The 26,410-nt window shown below is 44.6% G+C and overlaps 1 long non-coding RNA gene across 2 annotated transcripts in view; it reads left to right on the top strand.

Moving 5' to 3' along the window:
- LOC147194409 (uncharacterized) overlaps positions 1 to 26,410 on the top strand; it is a 52,455-nt gene that overhangs the window by 6,252 nt on the left and 19,793 nt on the right. Inside the window, exon 2 of one of the 2 annotated variants that reach the window (XR_015102937.1) lies at positions 24,140 to 24,270. This is a non-coding gene — a long non-coding RNA (uncharacterized LOC147194409). Of the gene's footprint in view, positions 1 to 24,139; positions 24,676 to 26,410 lie in introns of those variants that run through there. The other variant, XR_015102936.1, reaches the window with a different exon arrangement.

The following is a 26,410-nucleotide window of genomic DNA, read 5'->3' as shown; positions in this document are numbered from 1 at the left end:
CCTGTGTGGGTTTTCTAAAGCAATCTGTTTTCCTCCCACATTCCAAAAGCATGCATGGTAGGTTGATTGAATGCTCTCAATTGCCCCTAGGTGTGATTGTGAGCGCGGATGGTTGTTTGTCTGTTTGTGTTTTGTGGCTGGCAACCAGATCAGGTTGTACCCCGCTTGCTGCCAGAAGACAGCTGGGATAGGCTCCGGCATGCCCGTGACCCTTGGGGGGGGGGGGGGGGGGGGGGGGGTCAAGCGATTCGGAAAATGGATGGATGGATGTTCCGGTGTCCATAGGAACAGCTCAGTTTAGCAAATATGAGGGAACTGGACAATTGTGTTTTTCTTCTTCTTTGGCTTTTTTTATTCCCTCTTCCAACAGAACATTTTAAAAAACAACAACTTGACATTACAGACTTTGTAAGACTCCAGGTTCCTGACTATCAAAGTTAAGCTTGAATGTCGGGTTCACTATTAAGAATGCTCAACTGCTTTTTACACATGAATGGCGAGTAATATCATTATAAAGTGAGGCTTTTCCACAAAGGATTCGCTCAATTTCAGTGATGTGATGTCATATTATTTTATGCGCGACGAGCACCTCCAATGTACTTCTCTCAGTGGAAGAAAAAAACCCCCATTGAATCGCACTAAATGGCCATTTAATGAGCAAGAACCAAAACATCAATATAGATGACACTTTCTGGTGGTTTAACTCCTGAATTCACTGCACATTAACTGCGTGGTATGCAGAGGGTGTGAGAAGAGTTGCATTATTATTATTCAACATTAGCACCTCATTGAGATTTCAAGTGCCACAACCTCATATGGCTGCTCTGCATGTAAAGTTTGCAGCCATTGATCCACTCCCCGACACTGCCAACCACTAACGCACACACCAAGCAGAGACTCATCCACACTCTCTTGAGCACCCACATTGCCACAGGCGATATAATGAGCTGAGAAACGGATTTCAGAGCTACTCGGAAACAATAAAAATATTTGCAGCAATGCATTGCCGTTATTAGATTGTTTTAACGATCACAAATTCTTTCACGAGCAGAACCTCTGGATGAATTAAGGCTTAAACTGTCCAACTTTTTGGAGCTCTATGCTACAATTATTTCCAATTGTGGAGATTGTGTTGAAGTGTTTTAATCTTTTGAGGAAATATGGATGTGGAAGTCTTTATTTTATTTAACCGGTGCCATTTGCGGGGGATTTTTAACCTGCACATACAGGAGTTTCATTTTAACCTACTTTTTTGGGGCGGATTTACAGTAGAGTTACTGGCATACTTTGGGATACAGTAGTCTTTTAATTTGGAAAAAAATATCATGGACTGTTTGAATTTTTTTTAACTCAATCTAAATTACTCTTTCTAATTGAGTGGCAGAATGATCAAATAATATTGGAATACTACAGAATTGTATTTTAGTGAACAGGCAATATTTAGGGTTGAATTATACATGATGCTTGGTGTTTCTCTGCTTGCAGTGGACCTCTTTGGTTTTTAATTGAGCACTCCTGACCTAGACAAACCTCCGCTCCACTTCTCGCTCTTGTAGACCACTACATCATTTTTCATCCAGAGAAGGGACCTGCTCTTTAAAAACCGAGACCATTACAGATAAAGGCCAGTTCAGAAGCTTTTCTGATGCGCCACACTCATCTGCACCCACAACCTTCTAGCTGGAGGAAGATTCTATTATGTGAGCCTCTGTTACGTAATCCTGCATGATAAATAGCTGCGGTCGCATATGCGCGGGCACACACGCACACACACACACACACAAGAACAAGAATGAGACTATTAGAATCCAGGGGAAGAACCCCCACCACCCCAATTTACAGCCTGATCTGGAGGAAATGTTGGTACTTTTTGCCAAGACATCTCCAGGGGTGGAATTAGACTTCAACTGCCATTTTGGAGAAAAATATGTCTCAAAGTCACATAAGTGGAGGTTGAAACATCATCTATCTTGCATGACTGCTGCACATGGACTTCAGCTCAGTGAGCAGATTGTCATAATGGTATCCCTCAGAGTGCCATCATGACTGTGTTCCCTTCATATTTTTACACATAAACAACAAATTGATGCAAAACGTTGAAGGCAATTTTCAATGTTGGTATTTTTAGCAACAAGCATCAAGTTGAACGTACATGATTTGCTTACGTCGGCCGCATTCAATTATGTTGCCAGTTGGATCTGGCCCCCCGGGTCGCGAGTTTGTCACTCGTGATCAAAATACAAAATGATGCCATAAAAAATCTTGTGATAAAACGGGAAGACATAATTAAACTTCAGTTAGTTTTATTTTCAAGCCATTTGGTCTGTGTTGAAATGGACATAAGTGAAATGCCTCGTAGATACATACACAAAATATGTTCCATTGAAAAGCATTGAAAATGCAATTTTGGATCTTAAAATGATTCTATTTGATCATGTCAGGTTTTCAATTCGGACCACGGGCTTTCAAGTTTTAGTTTTATATTCGGCCACTAGAGGGTGGTGTCTTTCTACCAATTCAAGGAATGGGGCAACATTTCACCCTTTGGCTTACTTGGAACTGAACCATAAGTTTCTATTCCGGTTCATGTTTTATGGAAGGGATTTGAGTTCTTTCTCTTTTATAGTACCCCTCACGCCACAAAAATATGGTTACAAACATGATTTGAGATGTACATTTCAGGCTGAACATTAACTCACGAAATAGGAAAAAATATTAATGACGAGGGCTAGCCGTTAGCTAGCTTAGAGCAGGGGTCCCCAACCTTTTTTGCCCCACGGACCGGTTTATATCAGACAATATTTTCAGGGACCGGCATTTAAGGTGTGGCGGAAATAATACAACAAAATAATATGCTATGAGCTGCACGAAAACTGGCGTTTTCGAAATATAATAACAATAAACACGAGGAGCGTATAATCTGGCCGCAACACTCTGATCGCGATGGTAATGTTTAATGCATTCAAAATACGATACAATGCAAATTTAAAGTGGATGAAAATGACGACTCACCACAGCCCCGAGCTTGATTTTCTGCAACCAGACGGTCCCATCTCGTGGTAATAGGAGACAATGACACCTCAAGTGTGTGTTTTATGTCCAGTCTACTTCGTAATTTTGTTTTAGTCGCCATTGCTGCAGAAAAACCCCGCCTCACACAGGTAGCATGTCGGAAATAGCAACAGTGCTATTGTGGCGATCTCAGAATATTCAGTCATAACTTGAATCCAGTTGTCTCGAACGTCCTTTTAAGGCCGCCATCATTTGCAATCTCCAGCAGTTTTTTTACTAATTTTTTTAATTATTTTCTTTTTTTTGCGTAATCAGTCACGTGACGCAGAAGCGTGGTTTGACGCATGTCAAGCGTAACAGAGACGGATGTAACGGAGAATCCGGTAATTTTTCAAAATAAAACATATTTCGTATTTCGAAATAAATAAAACGGAATTAAGGCAAGTTCTTTCTGTGCGGCCTGGTACCAAATGCCCTGCGGACCGGGACCGGTCCGGGTCCGCGGACCGGGAGTTGGGGACCCCTGGCTTAGAGAGGATGCAGCTAGTCTCAGCCAGTAAGGATTTGCGGCCGCAACAGGTGCAAAACCAACCCGCATTCTGCATTTGGCCATGGTACTGCTCTCTATTATGTTTAGTTTTAAACACGACTTTCACTTGAGATGAATCGTAACACACCGTTAATGTTTAAAATTATACCAATGCACCTGGACCTCACTTTTAATTACTGTAGATTCTCTTGAAAGCAGATGTCGGTGCAACGGATTGCGTGCGCCTTTGGACCTTCCACTGTGGTTTGCACTCACGTGGCTGCAAGCCACTCGGCTGCTGTAGTGTCACGGGCTATTTGTAGCTGTGCCATAGTCCGGCACGCTGCCAACTTAGACCCGACACAACCACAATGAGAATGTGCTTCTTTGCCCGCTGCGAAGGCAGGGGAAGCGTTTCAGGACTCAAAAGGTAAAACTGCAAAGTGAGTGCTGTTTTATGCTGTGTGTGCGCGTGTGTGTGAGAGATGTCCAGGCTGGTCAGTGACACTACAGTGACAGCTGCAGGACAGCAGACGTCCGTCACGCTTTCTCTGTGGTCACTGAAGCCTCCTTTGTGTGCATGCGTGGGTGTGTGTGTGTGTGTGTAGAGAGCAGCTCTGCTCCATTCGGACGGGCTGATCAAGATTGCATGAATGACAATAAGGGCAGATGGTAGTCAGGGGCTCAGTGAAAAAAGACATTTAAAAAGTGAACATCTTTGAGTGCATGCGATAGCTACGCCCCACGCCGTCCGAATGACAATCAGGGCCTGAAATCAAAGAAGGCGCAGCCGAGAGCAAGCTGGCCACTGGCCACTTTATTAGGGACAGCTTTGAGCTCCAATACAAGAGTTTTGGATTGCAACGTTGGCTTTTCATCGCCGTACGTTTCTGGCTGAGATGTTTTTGAGTAAGAAGCAAAAGCAAAGAAGCATGAGGATTCTGAAATCTAAAACCCCTTAACACTACAGTACAACAACAACAAGCGACTTGCCGTCTGACGTGATGCGATGTGATTTGATTTTTCTTTTATGATGAAACGCCGTCAGAAACACGGCGCCTTGGCAAAGCCTCGCTTTTCAAGCCACTGACGGCAACTACAAAGTCGAAATTGAACACGAACCATTGCAACAAATGTAATCAGTGAAAACAAAGCAAGGCATAAGACGCGGCAGGTTTTACGTGTTTCTTTTTCCGATTTCAGTGTGCAAAGAGTCCCCTGCAGAATATGCGCATTCATGACAAAAAACACCATGAAATAATCAAGCGAACTTTGATTATTATGTATCATTGGCCGACATCCATATGATGTCTTCAGTTTGACATGAAACTGCATCAAGGCATAGTTGTACAGGTGCCCCCTTATGTCTTATAAAATGCAAAAAACAAGAAAAAAAAAGACCGATGAGGTGGTTAGCGCCAACAACCGAGCGGGTGGGTCCCTGGGCTATAGAGGCTTCAAAAACAAACATCCTGCCTTGTGCGTAGGTCTTGGATGAGCAGGGCCAACCCCACCGCTGAACCTTTGGTTGGCTGAGCATGCGGCCAGAAAACCTTGACCGCAATTATATATTATGACGTCCCAGTCGAATATAGACGAGGGAAGCCAACCCTGCAGTTTAGCGGGAAAAGGCGCAGGAGTGGAATGAATGAGCATGTTTGGCATCCATTGTCTACAACGCTGCTTTACAGGGTCACGGGTGGGCTGTAGCCTATCCTTGTTGACTTTAGCCAAGTAACGGGATACACTCTGCATTGGTTGCCAGCCAATCACAGAACATGTAAGAGTTCACACTCACATTAATAACTAAGGACATCTGAGATTCTTCAGTGTATGTGGAGGGAGGAACGTGTACACGTGTGCATGGGAAGAAGCCGGATTCTTACCCAGAACCCCCCGACCACGAGGCAAATGTGCTAACCGCGAATTCATCCCGCTTGCCCTACATCATGGATTTAATGTTTTGGGGCTCTTTACAATAGTGAATTGTTTTTAGCAGGGACGCAGCGATGCTCAGAAAGAAATGCTCAGATCCTACGACACTGATAATTTCAGGCAAGAAAGTCGCACACAGTGATACCTCTACTTCCGAAATTAATTGGTTCTGGAAGAAATTTCTTCACAAGAAAATGATTTATGTTTTATAAAGCAGAATAATGCATCAAAATAAATAACAAATATATGTTACAATTAGATTATCGCACAAGAAATGAGATATGTGCATAATGTTAAAAAAAAAAACAAAGAATAGAGTCAAGAATAAAAATGATGGTCATTTAACTTTGAACTGCATCCTCATCGTGTTTTGCCCTCTTGAGTCCATGCTCTCTCTCACAAGTAGTTTTTGCCTGCTGTTTTGAAAAGAACACCTCACGGCTCGCAGGGGCGAATGGCGAGGACGCTGCCTAGACGCAGATCTATCTATTTATCTACACACATCGACATATATTGCAGAAGTCCCTCTTAGCCAAAGGGATGCCAGGATGATGCTCGGTCATAGCCAATGGCACAGCAGCTATATGTCACGTTTGCGAGGTGGTGAAGGACCCCAAAAAGCAGGCAAGAGGGAGGAGCAGGGTGTACTTGACAAATTGTATTAAAACTGAGAAATCGAAATCCAAAACAAAGTCCAAAGTATCAAACAAAAACCATGGCAGAAGCTCAAAACTAAGAGTAACAGAAACATGACCGAAATATGACAGAACAAACAAACATGACATCAGCAAAGAAACAAACAAACAATGACCCGACCATGAGTGGTTGGGTGGGAGTCCTTTTATACAGCTAATTACATAACGACCAACAGGTGTGCAGCTACAGGGAGAGCCCTACAGTGCCACCTGTTGGTCACAAACCAAAACATGACACTATAACTATGTTGCGTTCAGGAAACTCAGAGCTGCGACTAGGAGGCCATACTGTATTTTTACCTTTCTTATCTTGAAATTTATTTTCTAACAAGAGGCAATATTTTCCTGTTGAGACGTTTTGTAACTTGAAAATTTCATATGAAAAGACGTTCGTGTGTGTGTATGTAATATATATACCCCCCCCCCCCCATCATTAATATCAGGCAAAATTGCATTATCAAGTTGTGGTACTCTGTATGTAATATTTAAATTACATGGCGGCTTGAATCAAATGCTCCCATGGACTGAACATGGCCCACGGCCCAGAGATTGCCCACCCCGGTATTAGATGATGCTTATTCTGGTTAGATTACGTGCAAATGCAAAACATAATTTGAGCATAATTAATGAATGGCAGGCAGCACTGTGTAAAAGTGATTCTATGACTGGGTTTGCCTCGCTGTTCTGAGGTTTGGGGTATTGATTTTCAGTGTGACGTTTACATGTTTACTCTGTGCTAGTCTGTTTTTTTTCCCCCCCGGGCACTCTGGCTTCCTCCCACATTCCAAAAACATGCATGTTAGGCTCACTAAAGACTTAAAATTATCCAGTCCATGGTGTACCCTGTGTACTGCCCAAAAGCACATGGGACGAGACTCCAGCCTAGCGGCCAACGCAACGAATTAATGCATAAATGGATGATGGCTGATCAGAATTAATGAAAACTGAAAACAGATCCATGGCGCTGTTGCATGAAATAAAATATTTCCTATGTGAATATTGTGGTGTAATATAAACCATCAATGTTGCAAAGGTATCATTACGTCAATGATGATGTTCAGGCCTCACGCGTTGGCTGTCTGGCAATGAGTCAGGCCGGTCGGAATACACTGGGCTGGATATCTGGATGGTAATTTCCTGCTGCTCCAACGGCACATTAACTTCCCGTGTAGTGTGGTGTAAAAGAGATAAATACATGTTTGCTAGAGAATCACTTGACAGATAAGCGGCCGCTCTCGGGATTTGGCCGCAGCTCCCCGCTTCCTTGACAAGCGCGGATTTGGAATGGCCCAGGAGCTGCGGGGGACATGTCCGCGAGTAAACTCCCCCTTTGACTTGTACAAAATGTGGGAGAGGAATTGTTAATTACATCTTCACATGTAAATAGATGGCCCGCACTCTGCAATCCACCAACCCTTACGGGTCAACAATGAGTCACACTGCCATGGATCTCCAGCCAGGAGAAGCGCACACATTCCGTATCCGAATTCTTATGCCGCCTTCACGCACAATGGACACAGCATTAGGGACACCTGCTAACGCGAACGGACTGCAGTGGAAAAATGATCATGGTGGTACTCAAATCTGTTGCTTACTGTGGTTTTAGCATCATTTCGTTTCATAGTTACACAAAGTCACTGGTCATCCAAATTACAGTATGAGAAACACTTCTCAGTATGTTTGTCAGGGACCATTTTTTTGTATTCGTGTCTGCTGGAGTGGGATAACGTTAGCCAAAATGATTAATTACATGTATCTCTATTTATGCCTACATTTCTTTTTTTCTATTCGTGCATGCATTTAATTAGTTTTATACAACTTCATCTTAGGGCTGTTCCGATCGGGGTTTTATGCTGCTGATGCCGATCATCCATGAGTGAGATCAGCCGAGACCGATACCGAACACATGTATGGTGGCATATTTTTTCGATTTAGACAGGGCACATAGTTTCCTGAATTGTACTTTGTAGATTATTACTTAAGTCATCAACATTATGAAAAAATACTAATGGAATTATTTGATTGACTAAAAAAAATTTTCATCCAAACAGAATGTTTCATAATTTCGATTTTTTAAAAAAATCAGGTAGCTTTTGCATCGAAGAAAGCTTTGCACGTCTTGTTCTTTTCTCATTCAGCTTGATGACGTGTGGATGATGCTTTATGAGCTGAAATGATTTTCACTTCGCAGCTGTTCATTGTCAAGACAGGCTGCCAGTCAATGGCAGTTGACTGGTACTTCTTGTTGGATAGCATGAACAGACGACAGAGCAAGCATGAGCAAGGCAGTTTATGGTTTGTGGTTTATATGCCGCATATAATTTGACCTCCGACACAATTCTACCAACAAATAAAACGTCAGAGGAACTTCGATGAACCCCCCCCCCCCCCCGCACAACTTTTAAAGCATGAGTAAAAAACGATACCTCAAAAAAAAAACATTTGTTTAATAAACATCATTCAAACCGTATGACCCTCAGTGTACTAAAATGGCCCCTGATGAGGACGCCCACCTAACTTGATACCGAACGAGGGAACCGCGATGGCACCTGCACGAAGCCGCTGCAGCGCAGCCAGCTGCAGAATGTAAACAAACGGCTAATCTGACTTTAGCCAACCGGCGAGCGCCGTCTCTCCGCGATAAACGAAAAGTGGATTTGAGCAAATCCAGACATAAGCCCCGTGCGTGTGTACCACATAAAAACAAGGTCAACACAACAGATACTCCATGTACTGTATCCCAGTCATAGCAAATTTTGAATTATGTAATGTGTTTCACTCGTAAAAGTGACATGCGGACAAGTGAATTTCTTACGACTCATACACAAAGAATTTGGCTCTTTGAAGTGCCGGCCCACACATCAAGTTGAAATTCAAAACAACCAAGTAAATCTTGTGTCATTTCCCTATCCGGGCTAATTTACATAATAACACTGGTCAACAGCAAATTTAAATCAGCTTCGTGTTTATTTTTGACACTCATATCCAAAATGTCTTAACATTTTTTTCAATCACATAAGGTTTTTGACATATTTTCCTTTTTTGCTTTTCAGTTTGACCGATAAAAGCAATTTGGATTTTATCATGTATTGTATACAGTATTGTAACTAAGAGGTGTCGGGAAAATAAAAATGTTAGTGAACCTAAGCCTTAATTCATAACTATTACTGTAACGATGAAAGACGATAGGCATCCCGGCGGTCCAGTGGTTAGCGTGTCGACCTCACAGTGCAGTGTTACCGGGTTCGACTCCAGCTCCGGACTCCCTTTGAGGAGTTTGCATGTTCTCTCTGTGCCTGCGTGGATTTTCTCCGGGTAATCAGGTTTCCTCCAACATTGGTGGCAGGTTAATGGAACACTCAAAATCGTTCCTAGGTGTGAGTGTGAGTGCGGATGGTTGTTCGTCTCTGTGTGCCTTGCGATGGGCTGGCAACCGCTTCAGGGTGAACCCTAACTACTGCCCGAAGACGGCTGGGGTTGACATTACAGATGTGTGTGTTACTTCCATGTCAAAGGCAAAAGGTAACCACAGCTGCATTGAGCTTTGTTGGATGCACGGATCAGTATTAGCTCACTGCATTAGCTTCTGACTGAGTTGAAATATGGTATTGTTCTGTGGAGGTATCAATGGTGGAGGTGATGGTGGTGGGGGATTTGTTTGGTGGTCTGTCTATCCATGTGCCACACATACAAAGTATAGTGTGGTGCCTCCTCTTTACGGGCGCTCTATTTTTTTCACCCTGCTCAGGGCTGAGGCATAGAATATACCGTTGTCAGGGCTCTGTACCTCCATTCCATCATCATGGAAACAAAAGCCTGACTTACATACAGTTGCAGTAATCTGGATCTAAGAGGCCTACTTTCAGCCAGACAAAGATAAGGTGTGTAGGGTATGCTATATTTCTTGATACTAGGAGCATTATGATGAAAGCATGTCACAGATGTGTTAAGTAAATTACCTCGGAAGTGTTTTAAAGAAATTAAGGAGGAGGGGTGGGGGGGGGGGGGTGCACAATGTCTTAATGTAGTAACAGAGCACCACCAAGGGGAGTCACTGTTGGTGTAGGCGAAATCAATTGCAACATGCAGCCATTTGCAGATGTTCGTCTTTGTTTGCATTCTAAGTACCCCAAATGCAAGGATTAAAATATTGTATAAGATAAAAAAAAATTAAGTAGAGCGGTTAGTACAGGGTATCCTTAAAGTAAAAGTATTTGTGAACTCCGTTATGAGACGTGAAAAATATTTATTTAAATCTCACAATTACTTACAAAAAAGCATTAAAAAAAAACACAGCCTGCACTCGCTATGGACTTTCTGGTACCAGTGTGTGCGCGAGGAGTGAGGCTGCAAGACGGATATGACATAAGAAGCTCATCAGTGGGGTAGTGGCCCACGCACTCCGTATCCTCGGTGGGATCTCTGTTCAGCGGCATTTTTCGCTGGATGCGATGAACAAAATGGCTGAAGCGACTCACCACTGAAGGGAAGCAGCAAATGAATGCGAGTTGTTTGCTATTTAGACAGTTGCTACTCTATGCAATATATACTGTATATATATATATATATATACTTCTCATGGTCTCACCACCCGTGGGAGGGGTCAAAGGGGTCGGGTGCAATGCGAGCTGGGCGGCAGCCAAAGGCGGGGACCCTGGCGGTCCGATCCTCGGCTGCAGAAGCTAGCTCTTGGGACATGGAATGTCACCTCTCTGGCAGGGAAGGAGCCCGAGCTGGTGTGTGAGGTAGAGAAGCTCCGACTGGATATAGTCGGACTTGCCTCCACACACAGCCTGGGTTCTGGTACTAGTTCTCTCGAGAGGGGTTGGACTCTCTTCCACTCTGGAGTTGCTCATGGTGAGAGGCGCAGAGCAGGTGTGGGCATACTCATTGCCCCCCGGCTCAGTGCCTGTACATTGGGGTTCACACCGGTAGACGAGAGGGTTGCTTCCCTCCGCCTTCGGGTGGGGGGACGGGTCCTGACTGTTGTTTGTGCATATGCACCAAACGGCAGCTCAGCATACCCACCCTTTTTGGAGTCCTTGGAGGGTGTGCTGGAGAGTACTCCTGCTGGGGACTCCCTTGTTCTGCTGGGGGACTTCAATGCTCACGTGGGCAATGACAGTGAGACCTGGAGGGGCGTGATTGGGAGGAACGGCCCCCCCGATCAGAACTCGAGTGGTGTTTTGTTATTGGACTTCTGTGCTCGCCACGGATTGTCCATAACGAACACCTTGTTCAAACATAAGGGTGTCCATATGTGCACTTGGCACCAGGACACCCTAGGCCGTAGTTCGATGATCGACCTTGTGGTTGTATCATCGGATTTGCGGCCGCATGTTTTGGACACTCGGGTGAAGAGAGGGGCGGAGCTGTCAACTGATCACCACCTGGTGGTGAGTAGGCTCCGATGGTGGGGGAAGATGCCGGTCCGTCCTGGCAGACCCAAACGTATTGTGAGGGTTTGTTGGGAGCGTCTGGCAGAATCCCCTGTCAGAAGGAGTTTCAACTCCCACCTCCGACAGAGCTTTTCCCATGTTCCGGGGGAGACGGGGGACATTGAGTCCGAGTGGACCATGTTCCGTGCCTCTATTGTTGAGGCGGCCAATCTGAGTTGTGGCCGTAAGGTGGTTGGTGCCTGTCGTGGCGGCAACCCTCGTACTCGCTGGTGGACACCAGCAGTAAGGGATGCCGTCAAGCTGAAGAAGGAGTCCTATCGAGCCTTTATGGCCTGTGGGACCCCAGAGGCAGCTGACGGGTATCGACTGGCCAAGCGGAACGCAGCTTCGGTGGTCGCCGAGGCAAAAACCCGAGCGTGGGAAGAGTTCGGTGAGGCCATGGAAGCCGACTTCCGGACGGCTTCGAGGAAATTCTGGTCCACCATCCGACGTCTCAGGAGGGGGAAGCAGTGCACCACTAACACTGTGTACAGTGGGGATGGGGCACTGCTGACTTCGACTCGGGACGTTGTGAACCGGTGGGCAGAGTACTTCGAAGACCTCCTCAACTCCACCAACACGTCTTCCTTGGAGGAAGCAGAGTCTGAGGACCCTGAGGTAGGCTCTCCTATCTCTGTGGTTGAAGTCACCGATGTGGTTAAAAAGCTCCTCGGTGGCAGGGCCCCAGGGGTGGATGAGATCCGCCCGGAGTTCCTCAAGGCTCTGGATGTTGTGGGGCTGTCCTGGTTGACACGCCTCTGCAACATCGCGTGGTCAACGGGGAGAGTGCCTCTGGATTGGCAGACCGGGGTGGTAGTCCCTCTTTTTAAAAAGGGGGACCGGAGGGTGTGTTCCAACTACAGAGGGATCACACTCCTCAGCCTCCCTGGTAAGGTCTATTCAGGGGTGCTGGAGAGGAGGGTCCGTCAGGAAGTCGAGCCTCAGATTGAGGAGGAGCAGTGTGGTTTTCGTCCCGGCCGTGGAACAGTGGACCAGCTCTACACCCTTAGCAGGGTCCTCGAGGGTATGTGGGAATTCGCCCAACCAGTCTACATGTGTTTTGTGGACTTGGAGAAGGCGTTTGACCGTGTCCCTCTGGGAGTTCTGTGGGGGGTGCTTCGTGGGTATGGGGTACCGAACCCCCTGATACGGGCTATTCGGTCACTATACCACCGATGTCAGAGTTTGGTTCGCATTGCCGGCAGTAAGTCGGAATCGTTTCCAGTGAGGGTAGGACTCCGCCAAGGCTGCCCTTTGTCGCCGATTCTGTTCATAATCTTTATGGACAGAATTTCTAGGCGCAGCCGAAGCGTTGAGGGCGTCCGTTTTGGTGGCCTCAGTATTGCATCCCTGCTTTTTGCAGATGATGTGGTGCTGTTGGCTCCTTCAAACGGGGCTCTCCAACTCTCACTGGAGCGTTTCGCAGCTGAGTGTGAAGCGGTTGGGATGAAAATCAGCACCTCCAAATCTGAAACCATGGTCCTCAGTCGGAAAAGGGTGGAGTGCCCCCTCCGGGTCGGGGGAGAGATCTTGCCCCAAGTGGAGGAGTTTAAGTATCTTGGGGTCTTGTTCACGAGTGAGGGCAGGAGGGAGCGAGAGATCGACAGGCGGATCGGTGCAGCGTCTGCTGTGATGCGGACGTTGTATCGGTCTGTCGTGGTGAAGAAGGAGCTGAGCCAAAGGGCGAAGCTCTCAATTTACCGGTCGATCTACGTTCCAACCCTCATCTATGGTCACGAGCTATGGGTCGTGACCGAAAGAACGAGATCCCGGATACAAGCGGCCGAAATGAGTTTTCTCCGCAGGGTGTCCGGGCTCTCCCTTAGAGATAAGGTGAGAAGCTCGGTCATCCGGGAGGGGCTCAGAGTCGAGCCGCTTCTCCTCCACATCGAGAGGAGCCAGATGAGGTGGCTTGGGCATCTGATTCGGATGCCTCCTGAACGCCTCCCTGGTGAGGTGTTCCGGGCATGTCCCACCGGGAGGAGACCCCGAGGAAGACCCAGGACACGCTGGAGTGACTATGTCACCCAGCTGGCCTGGGAACGCCTCGGGATCCCCCGGGGAGAGCTGGAAGAAGTAGCTAGGGAGAGGGAAGTCTGGGCTTCCCTGCTAAAGCTGTTGCCCCCGCGACCCGGCCCCGGATAAGCGGTAGAAGATGGATGGATGGATGGATGGATATATATATATATGAATAATAAATGGCATCCAAATGTGATTAGGTGTGCCAAACTTCCTTTGAATAGACGGTGGTGAACTGTGCGTACGTTATGGTCAGAATATGCTGTCATGTAAAACCCACAAGGTCGTTGACCTTTAATGCGAGCCCGCATGTGTTTGATACATTTTTCATGCCATCCACTCACAGAAGGAGGATTACACTCTGCAAAGTCCTGTGTCCTCCGCAAACCACCATCTGTATAAACACAGTTTAAAAGGTGACATTCTATTTCCGCTTGGCACAGGCTTTTGGGCTATTTTCTGGGATTTCAAATGACGAATTTCGAGGATTATCGGCTTGGCGAAGCCATCGCATCGGGACAAAATGTGGCTTGGGAGGCAAAGTAGCAGTCACCTAAAGAGCAGTTTGACCTTTGTGCAAAGTGCAAAAATTGGGTGGAAAAAAACAATTCTAGATAAGACAGACGGATCGACGGACAGACAAAAATATATAAATGTCTATATATATACAGGGTGACCCAAAAAAAACGGGCCCCAACTCTAATTAGGCCCCGTTCCTTAGTGTTTTGTCCGAGTGAAATGAAACTTTGGCCACAACTAGTTTATTGTATTCAAAACATCACATCAAAACACTAGGGTCTTTGGCCTTTTTTTCTCCGTTCTACAGCATATGTTCTAGATGGCCTCCATTTAGCTCTGTGCATTTCTTGAGGCGCAGCACGAAGTTGTCCATGACGTCCTTACAGACTGAATCGGTAATGGCTCTCATCTCCTCCCTGATGGCTTTCTTGAGTTCCGTGATGGTTCTGGGTTTCCCTGCGTAGACTCTGTCCTTAAGATAGCCACAAAGAAAAAAATCTGGGGGGCTTAGCTCCGGGCTGTGGGGTGCCCACTCAAAATCAGTCTTGAGACTGATCACTCGGCCTCCGAAATTCTCTTTCAGACAATCTCGGGACAGGTTTGAGGTGTGAGAACTTGCTCCGTCTTGCTGGAACCAGAAATCTCGTATCTCGTATCTCGATCAGAAAATGGATGGACATTGCCATTAAACTGTATTATTAAGTCCATATTTCATTTAACATAGTCTTAATGTTCCAAATTTTCTGATTGGCTTTCAGTGGCTTTCAATAGAATTGAATACACTTTTTGGAATAAAACGTCTCACTTGTGCTGAACACTTAATAATGTTGGCCTTTATGCTGGTACTTCTAAAGCTTTTATTTATTTCTTTATTTTGGGGTGGTACTACTACTAAAAAGTTGGACAACCACGGTACTAGTGTATTCCACTTAGGGTATATACTAGCACACATGTAGGGGATATGAGATGTAGGTGATACATTACAGTCATACCAGAGACTTCAATTAGCCCACCTCTCAGGTGGGGAGGAGTAATTGCTTTAGTTAGAATGTCGTTTTGTTGGTACTCTCGTCTGGAAAGGGTGTCTTGCTCCCAGACTGGGATGTTTTCACAAGCTGCTGTGGCGCCCCGGCACAAAAGAGCACATGAACGTGTGCGCTCCCATCGCGCATTGTTGCGGGCAGTCCTCATTTCCCAACAGATGGAGCAAGGTCAGCGGGTCGGCAGCACGCGGCCGCGTGCCGATCCGCTGCCTCCGCTCGCAGGCGGCCCACGAAACCCCCGCCGACTCCACACCTACTCGCCCGGTCCATTCGTCGCAGTTGCCGAGGCAACCCGCGGCGAAACCCTCGTGTGCCTGTTTGATGTGTCGAGACAAACGCTTTCCAGTGTGATTTTAGGGGCGTGCTCAAAAGTGCATCGCTTGACGGGTAAATAAATGTGCAGAAGTGGGACGCGAGCAAAGTGAGCTCTGACAAGAGGATCCCAATTACAGCGAGGCGTCAAGATGCGAGGGGAACGATCACAAAAAGCCACTATCTTCACTTTTACTTCAGCGAGATCTTTCCGAGCACTGCCACACTGTGCCAGTCACACATTTGTTGGAATGAAACGTGTAACAGACACTCTGACACGAGACACTTTGCACGCAGCGTTTTAGAGGAGCACTCAAACAATAATTTACTGTCATTTCCCACTATGTGATCGAGCCCCCATTTCCTATAGCTTTCAATAGTAAATTGAAGGAACAATGCACTGCAATCTAGCCACAGTGCATATAAAAAGCTGACACAGTTTTGTTTGAATGCTAGGTTTTTGTGATGTAAAAAAAGAGAACAATATCACTTCAAAACGTTTTCCATTTTCCACCATAACTGTGGAAAGGTGTGCAACTCGATTGTTGAGAGAAGTAAAAAATAAAAACCGGAATGGAGTTGTATTCAGAATGAATCACATTTAAACTCATGCTAAATGGTAGCCAGCTCAAACCTGCCACCATTTAAAGTACATCTCTGCAACCCACGTCAAGTTTTGATGTTCTTTTAGTGATTCCATAGTTTGCTTGGTCGTTCTCAATCAGAAGCTTGAAGGTTTTGCGCTAACACAGCTATTTCCAATGGCTCATAATTCCTTGCACTTTGTCTAAAGCCGCTCCATCTGAGGGGAAAAAAAAACATACCAAAATTGTGCCAAAAACCTTTTCATGTCAAGGACTGGCATCTGACTAAATTCCCGTGAAACTAAAATTAAAACTCAATCGATTCACCTCTCTAAATATGCTCAACTCCTGTTTCCGTCTTACAAAGTACAAATAATGCTGCCCCAGATGAGACTTAATTGCAAATAGTGCACTCCATTTGCTTCTACTATTGCTGATGAAGCAATCACTTACACCCAATTTAGCAAATTCGTAATCAACTAAAAAAAAAATTTCTATGAAGATGTTCTGAACTCCTGCTTCCATGCCAGTGATGTGCGAAGAAGAACAACGGGACTGAGAGTAGTTTAGGATTGGAGAAGAAGTGAAAAATACAGCAAGGTGGGAGAGTGTGGAGGGAGGAAAAAAGTCTATTGTTTCGGCTGACAAGAAAGGAAAGCGGCATTTAGTTGAGCACAGCTGCTGTTGCATCCATCAGCGCCCGGCCGTCTGTCAAAGGAAGGGGCGTGACGCACACTACCAACCACACGGCACGTACACAAGGGCACAAACATGTGAGTGTGCGCGGCTGGATGCTGACAGTGGCTCATCAGTGTCACCGCTGCCGAGCCCCTCGCTGCACGAATCGCAGCGGGACGGCAGGGAGACAGAAGAAAAGCCACGCCAGCATGGAAAACAAAGACTTTGCTGGACGTGGACGTAAAAGACAAAACTGTTTTTTTTTTGGTTTTGTTTTTAATAGATCAATAACCCCGACCACCAGCACATGCTCGGAAACTACCGAGGAACATCTCAATCCAGCCTGCCCGTGTTTTCATGGCTGTTGTGTTGCTTTATTCCTCGTCTGTTCATGCAACAGAGCGCTGCTGTCATGCAGCCGCCCACGTTCACCCTCGCCAAGCGCCAGTGAAAGGAGAGCCGGGAGGAATGGAAGAGATGGAGGAATGGAGGGGGAGAGTGAGAGGGCGGAAGAAGATCAAAGCTCGCTTCTTACGTCGAGAGACCGCCGATACATTACGGGAGGACAAACCTTATTGCTGTCTTTCCCACAATCCACCACTCCAACCAAACAATACTTGCACATATTGGATCACAACCGTCACACTCTCTCAGGCAACCTGCCAGGCATTTATTACTCTGAGTGGAACCGGTACAAAAGGCATGGACGGAATGGGCACAAATTTTCCGGTCCATTCCTGATACATTTAGCAGCAAATAAAAGTAAAGTGCATTTGTAATTTCCTCTCTGAAGCCATATGGAGAGAAGCAGCTCGTGTTTAGCTCTCAGGTCAGAACAAGGGTTTTTTTTTTTTAACACAGCAACCTGACACAGAAGCCATCGTGGTTGAACACAATGGAACAATGCACTGTCGCTGAAGCTGATAAAAGACATTTTATTCAATTTATAAATTGCTCCTATACGCCTATATGTTTATTGTCCGAAAGATTACAAACAGAATCCTTTAAGTACTGTTCTCCTATCATAGAGAGATATTCAAAGTCTGCTTCTGGACATAAATCACAGAGTAGTTTGGGTCCTTAATGCATTAAGGACATGCTAATTGAATATAAACCCAGTAGAGCGCTGGGGTGTCCAGATCTGGGTCAATTAATGGAGCCCAGCTTTCAAAGCAAAAATGGTGAGGCAGCATTTAGCTGTTATGCTACATCCAAATGAAAGGAATTGAACAAGAGAAGTCAGCCCCAAGTATAAATGTTTTTAAATCCAGGTTACAAACTACACCGTTTTCCCGATTGTGATGTGAATAAGGTTTTCTCCAAGCTAATTAAGAGTAACAAATATAACATTCATGTTTATTGAATGTGGAAAGGAGGCCAGCACTGGGGAAAACGTGCAAAAAGCACACACAGGTGGGGACCCAATCCAAGATTCAAAGCCAGAACCTCTCAACATCTTGCCAGCCATTGAATACAATTACGTTATTCTGCTCTCCAAATGTGATGCTGTCGGGTTGTATAACACTGAAACCCACAACAACAACAACAATTCGGCATAAAAGGCCATTGTTTGGAAAAAAATTCACATTTTAGCTACCGGGAATAGCAACACAGATCAATAGAATTGCTCTGCTTCTTTTTCACAATCAGCTTGGGAAAATTTCTTGGGCTCAAACCAGTGCAGTGGGGGAAAATGCTACCGTATATTACAACTAAGCTAACTAGGCTGTTTGAAAGACAAACATGAGTCTGTAGGAACAGCAAAGCAGTCAGACCCACGCTGAGAGAAACAAATAAAAAACAATAAAATGACGGTGGCCACAGTTTGACCCAGATGATTTTAGCTGACATTAATTAATACTGTATGTCAATGATGGGGCAGCCCCGTAGTCAGAACGGTTAGCTGCCTCACAGTTCTGAGGATTGGTGTTCAAATCAATGCTTGCTCCCACATTACAAAAACATGCCCGGTGGGTTAATTGAAGACTAAATGTCAACTGTGTGAATGCCAACATTTTGTCTCTCTCTCTCTCACTTGATCCCACGTGGGTTTGATCATCGTCCTCCAATGTCGCCTTACCCCGAAGCTCTTGGCTCATCTTTTTACGCAGACTTTGCTAACTTTGTATTTGCGATGTCACTCAGACACATTTGCTATGGGCTCTTGCTGCTGCTTATTTGAGTAACATTGGCGGTCTGGCTTTCAATGTGGAATGGATGAAATAAAAACTCAGGGGCCCAGATGAGCTGCCAATCACGCTGGAATTGACTATGACCCACATTACTGCAGGGGAAAATATATCCAAGTGGGGATGAGCTTCTCATCGTGAAGTGATTAACTCATTCAGTACCAGCCAATTCTAGACCAAGTCTGAAAAGACGTTTAAAAACGTCATTGGGAGTGAATGAGTTAAGGGGGGGGGGGGGGGGGGGGGAACGACACTATTTGGCCATTCTTCCAAAAGGTCTCTGCTGCTGCAGCATGTAGTCATCGGAGGTGAAAGCAAAGCCACAAGCAAGAAGATAATCAGATGCATTGGCAGGAGAAACTGACTGAGTGGTGACCTCAAATGATTTGTCCATACAGCCTCCATTCCATCTGTTTTACCAAAAGCACACGAACATCTTTATTTTTTTGTGGGTCCAATGTATAGGCACAAACCAAGCTGCTCATGGAGAAAAGATTCACTTTCTACCTTCCCCTCATAGCACCAATTACCAAAATGGTATTGAATCAATACGACAAGAGGGTCAGAGCTAAACAGCATCTGCTGCACTCACCATTATGAGCACCGAGAATAGCCTTGTTGATAAAGAGGATGCCGGTGTCAGGCTACACAAAGTGCAGAGCGAGCACATGTCCGGCTCGGTGCGTCTTCGGGCTCATTATTTTCACAGCCAGATATTAACACAACTTTCGCGCTCAATTACTTTGAGAAAAGAGGGCAACATCTAGTTTAGTACTCTCACGACAGCTTGAGAAGAATGAAACAGAAATCTTGGATAGAAAATTGACCATTCGGGCTTTAAATTTGATTTTATGAGGCTTTTGACAGTCCACAATATCAGCTCGGGGTGAAGCTTTTTCGACTTCAAATTTACAGCGCTAAGACTGCAAAAACCACGTGGATTGAACAAAGGCCTCGTGTTTACTTCTCCCCCACGGTAAGGAGACACATTTTATTCAAGAGGAGACTAAGGCAAACTGTGGCTAAGAGGAGAGTATTTTTACTGCAGTGTTCACGGTCAAGGCGCTACAACTGGGTATGCTAACGTCAGCATGTTTGTTTATATTTATCAATTCTAGTAGAGTATCCGCGAATGACGAAGGTCCCCTGTATTTAACCCTTGGCTTTTAGCCACAATCGGTATCAAGAAAATGGCCCACTGCAGCTAAGTGGAGACTGCTGAGAATGATACGACAGTGCCAAGACACAGAAACAGCATACGCTAACACTAGCACACTGTATGGGTTATTTTGTCATATCTATCCATGCATCCTCATATGTCACAGTGACGACAGGCTGCTATTTTTCATACCCCCCTGTTGACCCCAGCGGGTATCAAGAAAATGGAGCACTGCGGTTAAGTGAAGACTGGAATACGGTCGAATCTCATGATAACGTAGCTCGAGGGACATAACGAATGTGTACATTATAACGGAAGTGCGTTGTAATTATTTCCAACATCGTATAATATCACTTCAAAAGTTTCAGTGAGTGAGTGCTCGACCAAATTAAGACCAGCAGTGGTTCATATTTGGCTGACTAACTATGTGCTAGAGTTGGCGCTAAATCTAAATAGTTTCAGAGAGTAATTGTTTTTAGTGGTAATTTTGTCAAACTCCAAATTAATCTTGAAGGCCTAAATCAGAAACTGTGATCCATGCCGATGTTACATGCACTATATTTTGGTGTCAGCCAGCTGACCTACCAACTGGAACTTGGAGGAGGTAGCACATAATTCCAATTCGGGCCTCTCTTCACTGGCTCCTTGCACATACGAGTTCATTTTGAGATTATTTTATTTGTCTTGAAATTTTCAAATGGTCTTGCCCCACCTTACCTCATTGTGCTCCTCCACCTCTACGTGCTAGCCCAGTGACTCAGGTCAGCGGACCAGACACGTTTTCTGTTGCCAGTCCCTCTCCCTTTGGAATACTTTGAACGATTCTTTGACTTTCGACTTAGCATTGTTTGAGTGTTTCAGTGTGTCTACTGTTTTAATGTTTAATTTATTGTTTTCTTGTGAAATGCTTGTCTGATTTTTCATTCCACTTTGTATGCAGCTGTGGTTGTTTTTAGAATTCTTAAATAAAGTTGAGTTGAGAAAATTAGAGCAGCACCTTGTGATATACTCGCTCAGCTGCGACACTGTTCGTCTTTTTTTCTGCAAATGAATCCACAGCAGTTAGCTGGGATAGGCTCCAGCACCCCCCGCGACCCATGCTCAGGAAAAGCAGTGTTGAAAATAGATGGGTGGATGGATGAATTGACAGCTTGAGGATTCCATTTTGACTGGTTTGCCTTTAGACAGGTGGAAGGCAATCTGCGGAATTGTTAACAATTATTTCCACAATCTTTACACATAATGCCTGGTTTAGGTAAGGCTAAAAGCACCAATAGCATAAAGAGTAGTGCAAAAGGGGCATTACGCTCCTTTCCAAACAAAAGAAATGACTTTGGTTGCTTGCAAGGCCTCTTAACTGATGCTTCCCCGCAGCCTGTGACTAATCCAAGCTCAGGAGATTTGTTCTCACGGCCATGTTTTGGGTGCCAAATGAGCTGGATGTTGTCTTGTTGAGAGGCACGGGTGACCTACGTCAACACAACGGCCCACATCCAACCCCACCGTGCCAGGTCACAGGACAGACAAGCGTGAACTGCAAAAAGGCACTTTTTTCCCCCCTGTCCTCCAGGATTTTCCTCCTCTTGCCCGAGCCTGGCACCGCACCAAGCCTGAGAGTTTCATTCTGCCACCGGGCCAGACCCTGGCATCCTCTCCAGATGGTAGAAAACGGCGGGATGAGCAGAGAGATTAGAAGGAGAGTGATGACTGCTTCCTGACTACACATCCGGTGGCTTAGTCATCTCCCATCTCCTCCTATGAAGTGCCAGCCAATGCAAAGACTGGATGCTCGCCTATTTTATGCTATGTGTTTAGCTGTGTATTCACAACCATGACTGTGTCTGCAAACATGACGCATGCAGTCACATGCAGAAGAGTCCGATCACCCTCAATTCAAGAGGTCCAAGTTGTCACTCTCCAAAGAGTATCTGTTCATCTCAATTCACTTCATGATTCCAACTTTTGTAGCATGATGACATTCTGCTAAGATTTTTCAGGTCATAAGTCGAACTTCCTTCTTTTGATTTACTCACAAATTGACACTGAGCCTTATACTTTTGTTGTTAACAATTGTTTTGAATTCAAATTCCTTCCTATTTACTTTCACGCTCAGCCGAACTAATCCCAAACAGGTGTACATGTTTTCATTATTCCGAAACGAGCGACTTCCTCCTTCTGTGTCTAAGAATCATGGGAAATATAGTCCAACTAATCGAATGCTTGGCTTAGACCGAATGCCAACTGAGTGTTTCTGTTCTCACGGGCATTTGTAGTGTTGCAATGTGGGACAATATCATTGCAGTCTGTGGGGCTGAGAGGTACACGACAGCCTGCATATGTGTGTGTGTGTGTGTGTGTGTGTGTGTGTGTGTGTGTGTGTGTGTGTGTGTGTGTGTGTGTGTGTGTGTATATGTATTTATATTATATAAATGCTGGCTGTAATAGAGAATGAGGAAGAAAAGGACGCATTGACTGGGTTACGGAATGAGCAGGAGCCAACGAAGGACTGGCAGAAAGAACGCACATCACAGCGAATTTCACAGTGATGCTTTCAAAGCTAATGACCTAGCATGGAAAGAGTTGCACTATTTTCTCAAGGCTTTGGAAATCATTCAAGGGGATGCTCCAGCCAAGGTTCTGCTGTGTGGCACAGGAGGAATGCAATCCGAGACCTTGTGTGGAATAAGGCTTCAGTGGCGAGATTGTCTTTTTTTCAATAGTGACAGAGTTTATGAAAGCCAAATTTTTGAAGTCTGAATTTCACTTTGATCACTAAATGTGTCACTGTTTTTTTAATACATACAGTATATAATCAAAAATAATACGCAAACCTGATTAGAACACTGTACACATGTTGCTGACTAGCCTTTTGTAAGATTCAAAAGTCACATGTTACATAAAATTGGCTTCTTAATGGCTTGTTTGTAAATAGTTGGGGATTGTCGAGTCAAGTGTGAAATTAAAAAGCCAAGTAAATTTTGTGTGAGCAGCCTCATTCCCTAGACGTGTGTCATTTGGAATGTTGTCAACTGTTACATCACCAAAATTGTGAGTCGATTGTGACATCACAATGTTGGTGATGTAACTGCTATGTGTGCCAAAAGCACCAATCGGCTACTCTCTCACAAATGCATTTAGGCAGCTGGCTGATGAAGTGCTGCCTCCGTGAATGAAAATAGCAAATGATGTTCCACTGTCTTGCTCTTTTATCTTCATACAAGGGGTTGTCAAAGGTGTACTCTGCATTGGCCCTGGAGTAGAGAGGAGAGAGGTGAGCAGAGGCTCATTTGCATGAGACAAGACCGCCTCCTGAAAACAGCCTGAGTCGTACACTCATGTTTCCGATCCAAACACGATTAGATAAAATCAGATTTGTGCCTGATATATGCCATTTACTTGTAAGGAACAACGCGGAATGAAACCGTTTGCCCAGTGGCATAAAAATATGTGGTCACACTGCACAAAAAGGCACTTACTGCCACACTTAACTCGTTTTGATTTGATTGTTACATACAAAGTACCTATTCACTTAAATACTTCTTTAGCGTAGATTTGTGAAAGACTACAGTACCACAGAAACAAAACTCTGCCCCCTGAGATTTACCTCATCCGGCTTCTGATCCCACCTAGTGCCGAAAGTATGAAGCTATAGATCAAAGCCAACATGGCATAGTGCCATGTTTGTTTTTAAAAGGGCATCAACAGTCATGACCGAATAAAAGAATAAAGCTCAGGATTATAAAAGGCTCCCATCAACAGATGATGTTGTTGATGCGCCTTCATTCCTTGTGCCAATTACACCCCATCCAGGACCTGATGTTACAAAAAAGTATCAAAAATCGCCTAAAAAGCCATCTGAGCCGCGCTGTGCTTTGATCAGACAATCTGTATTATGATGTGTATTAAAGTAAATGAGCCAATTTTCCCCGTAAACGCTGCTGCTGAAAGAACTAAAACCAAATTGGAAATGCTGTGACTGTTGACAACGGTGACCTATAGTGAACCCGTTTTTTTTTTCTCCCAAAAGTTTAGATTGACGTGGAGACGAAGAACTGTTGCCAGTCATCAGATACCTATGGCAGATGCATTAATTGCTCACCACTCGGCTCTGAAAACATTTTTATGGCAACAGGACATCGACAATCAGGACTTGTAAATGTGAGTATGTTCTTCAGAACAATCCGCCAGTGTAGCGGGGTCCAATTACAAATTTCATTATTACATGGCCGACTTAGCTCGAGTAGGCGAACGGGCCGATTGGGCAAATTGCTCTGCATTACAAGTGACAGGGAGGGTAGGCTGTAAGGATGACATCCATAATTTGGGATACTCTCCGGAAGCTGTAAAAAGTGTGTGTTCCCCATGCTCCAGAGCACTTTATAATTTACATTATTACTCCTTGTTATTATAATCCACAAGTGGAAAAGCATTGGCAATACAGTCGGGTACCTTGGCTTGAAGTTTGGTTGTAAATGTGATAATCATGGTGATATTTTTTTCTCGCAATGCCGAACTGATAATATCACAATACAGTGATTGTCCAATAAATATACTAGAAGCAAACCATGTACGATATGTCGTATGTCTTTGTAACTTAGAACGTCTAAAAATAAGCACCAAAAAAAGGAGGAAGTAGAGTCAAAAAATTTAAACCAAATGCTCATTCTGTTATCGTTATTCATAATTAATCGATCATATTATTTTAGGGCTTGAATGGAATAGGTTTAAAACTGTCAAAATATGACTTGGGCCATTACTTTGAGAAAGTGACATGTTGATACATCACAATCTTGATATTTTGTCCCACTTTCTCGTTTTCATTTAATTTACATGTTCAACCCATGATAATGGATTTGTATTTGACGAGTGATCCTCTTCTTTTACTTTGGCGTCAAATAAGAATGTTAAATGTTATTTGAAGAGGACATATTTTTGAAAATGTCTAATCTTTTCTTTAAAAAAAAGAATAATTGTTGGGTTTCTGGTGTTTTGCTTATTTTTTCTCCCCTCACAGATAAATGTTAAAATACCGTATTGGCCCGAATATAAGACGGTGTTTTTTTGCATTGAAATAAGACTGAAAAAGTGGGGGTTGTCTTATATTCGGGATCTAGACGGTATACCCATTCACGACGCTAGATGGCGCCAGATATCATTGAAGCGAATGCTGAACTTGACTCCCCAGGCCAAAGCGAACCCCTGTCACGAAGAATAAAAATAAAAATAGCGGTAGCACAAAGAAGAAGAATACAAAATAGCGGTAAGAAAGAAAAGAGAAGAAAATAATCGAAGAGATAACAGAAAATGGAGAAACGTAGCGACAATCTGGAGAAAAGTGGATCGAAGATCGGCCAGGTTAACCGGCAGCTGAGGAGAAGTTATGGTGTAAACTTCAAGATGCTTTTTCTCTCAAATATATTGTTATAATCTTTTGTTTCAGATGTACTGTAATTATTTTCTGTATAAAAATTAATTTGGTGTTCAAAAAGTATTTTTTGAAACTTGAGTCTTGAAAAAGAGGAGGTTGTCTTATAATCAGGGCCGTCTTATATTCGGGCCAATACGGTAGTTCACTTCTGCTTCAACTTGAATGTCACTTCGAAATGTTCAGCAATCTCGAACAGGCAATAAGTGTTTCATCATGGTGACAGTTTGCATTCAGATTATTCCAAACAATCAATTTCAATATGAAACGTCTTCGAAAGTTTGCCCCAGCATCACAAAATGTCGCACTTGAAAGTACTACTGTGGGACAACGAACGTAGAAACTGTTTCATTTGGCTGTACGTGGCCGCAGCACACAGAGCATAGAATCACGCACAATGACGTTTGTAATACTGCGTAACAGCTGGCTATTAGAGGCACCGATGGCGAGAGGGCAGGAAGTCGGGACTTGTCAGCTCGAGGATGCGGCGAGCAGAAGGAAGCCGCGGCACGGCGGGGCCATTGAACCGTGGAGGGAACCTCGTGCTAAAACCTACACAGCTTTTTGACTGAAAAAATGCGTCCGCTGCCTGCAGGTTAATAAAGCCGCGTGTGTGTCAGGCTTACCTGCAGTGGCGAGATGATGATGGCAATTCATCAAAATGGGGCAAAGGCAGCAGAGTTCATGTGGGAGAAATCAAAAGAGAGAAACTCAGGTCAGCGCACATAAAAACATTTGACAAAAATATGCATAGTTATAAAACCTCCGGCACTTATCGCACTCATTATTCCGAAATATCACAAAATGTTTTTAAATGTGCATACGAATAAGGCAGCGAATTAACAACAATGATTTATATTCCCAAGTTTGACA

The sequence above is a fragment of the Hippocampus guttulatus genome, chromosome 14 (genome assembly GCF_054856545.1).
Source record: "Hippocampus guttulatus isolate MCC_2025c chromosome 14, RoL_Hgut_1.0, whole genome shotgun sequence".
NCBI lineage: Eukaryota > Metazoa > Chordata > Actinopteri > Syngnathiformes > Syngnathidae > Hippocampus > Hippocampus guttulatus.
Note: the sequence above shows the minus strand (reverse complement) of the source record. Positions and strands in the feature narration are given on the sequence as shown.